The sequence below is a fragment of the Pinus tabuliformis genome, chromosome 6 (assembly GCF_031772625.1).
Source record: "Pinus tabuliformis cultivar Carrire ecotype Pingquan chromosome 6, CPIR1, whole genome shotgun sequence".
Lineage (NCBI taxonomy): Eukaryota > Viridiplantae > Streptophyta > Pinopsida > Pinales > Pinaceae > Pinus > Pinus tabuliformis.
This window is the reverse complement of record NC_142292.1, coordinates 1,869,538,653-1,869,540,833: the sequence shown is the minus strand read 5'-3', so window position 1 is coordinate 1,869,540,833 and position 2,181 is coordinate 1,869,538,653.

The window sequence follows — 2,181 nt, the reverse complement described above, 5'->3', positions numbered from 1 at the left end:
TATTCATCTTTAATCCACATATCTCAGGTCACGGTGACAAAGATTTCTTCAGGGGATTGGTTTCGGTGTCTTCTTCTCCCTAGCTTTATTTTTGTTGATTTTGTTTTCTTTGGAGCTCTAGCTCTGGTCCTTGTCTCGTTGTTTTGTCTATTTTTACGGTTATTATATTTGGGTCACCTCTAGGTGCATTGTTCTCCTTAAGTTTAGGTCCTTTACACTTCATTTAAAATGCAAGCCTTTCAATCTCGCTTCCTCTATTTTTCCTTGAGGTTGGTTGATGGTTTCCATTACTTATGTTTTCATCGAGGTGGTCAACTTAAAGACCCTTTAGGAAAGTCCTTGGTGGTTCATTGTTTTCTTTGAGTATCCTAGTCCCATTAGTCATGGTAGGTTGGTTTTGCTTGCCTTATTCACTTTTAACCCCCGTTCCCTCTTTCTTTATCCCTTGTCCTATCTTAGTACTCCTTGAGTTCACCATCCTTTCAGATGCAAGGGTCACTGAGTGGGGTTCATTCCTCCCCTTGCTCGAGATTTCAATATGCAACCTATTATAAAATGCTCTCGTTCTATCTATGTTTCCATTGTCCCCTCGAAAATTCACGGGGAGATACACCAAGAAGAGGAAGAGTGTAGGATGGAGAGAAGGTCTATCTCATGATACAATGAAATTTAGGAACAACTAAGAAATCAAATCCCCAACACTAGAAGCACTTGTATAAGAGAGATACATTACATGCAAACCATTGGCCTATACTCTTAACAAGTCAAAACCATCATGGGGAAATTACTCGTGGAAAGGTCAAAAAGCATAGCAAGAAGTTCTCTTATGCATTGATGAAGTTCATTATAGGCAACTCTACAAACTTGAAGACAAGGTATCTATGTCAATAAACAAGGATGTGGATTTGGATTTTCCAATTTAGAGGATGACGTGGAAGCACCTACCACCATTTAGGTGGACCCACCATCAAGTTAAAGGTTTATCTTTTCTTTCCTTACCTTTTTTTTTAGAAGCAACAAGGTCGCCACTGAAAGGCTAGATAGGATTCAAGTTTTTGATATCATTTTATACACTATTAGAGATTTTATCAATTTTGAGGATGAGATATCATATAATCAAATAGAATGGTCAAAAGCAATCTTTCTATTCTACCAATTATGTTTTCCAAGTGATGGGACAATAACATATGCAAGCTTGATTGCGCTTTGATTATCACATATTAGTTATGTATTTGATTTCTGAACTAGTCCAAGTTCAGTAAGGACACATCACAACCAAACTACTTCTTCAGTATATTCCTTAGCAACCTTGTACTTTGCTTCACATGAGAAATGAGAAAGAGTTATCAACTTCTTATTGCACCATGAAACCGGACTTGAACTAAGATGAAAGATGCAACTTGCAACAGAATGTGTATCTAAAATTTCACCTACGCAATTAAAGTATATATAACCAAGAAGAGAAATTGTACCCCTCCTTGAATAGAAAACACACTAAATCATTGTCTTGTATAAATATCAGAGAATTCTATTTGTTTCCTTCCAATGGATTTCATGAGGCTTCTGTATAAACCTTGAGACCATATTAACAACAAAAGAGATATCGAGCTAGTTTTGTGTCAAATATTTCAAAGTACCCACAAGCTTACAAGAAAGAGTAGCATCACAAAGAGGAGTAGTACAATCAATATTTAAATTCACATGAGATTGAAATGGCATTTTTGAAGGCTTACAATCACTCATATGGAAATAAGCAAGTAAAAAAAACAAATACTTAGGTTGTGAAATAAATATATATGCCAAATTTGAAGACCTAGAAAATAGTGCAAGATGCCTAAATCTGTCATTTTAAATTCATTATTCAATTACTATATATAGGTAATATGACTACTGACAACTATAGGATCATTCTTATATAATACAACAATGAGGACATCATCACTAAATTTCTTTACATAAGGATTCAGATTATATATACATTGTTTGAAACGATTTTTCAAGAAATAATTATGAATTTTCTCATACCAATCTCTAGGTGTCTACTTAAGATGATATAGAGACTAAATTATTACACCATGGGTGGATGGATCAAATAAACTGTAAACTTTAGAATACTCACTATAAATAATGAAACACATTTGTCAGACTTGGGCTCTAATCTTTTCCATTTTTCATCAAGAA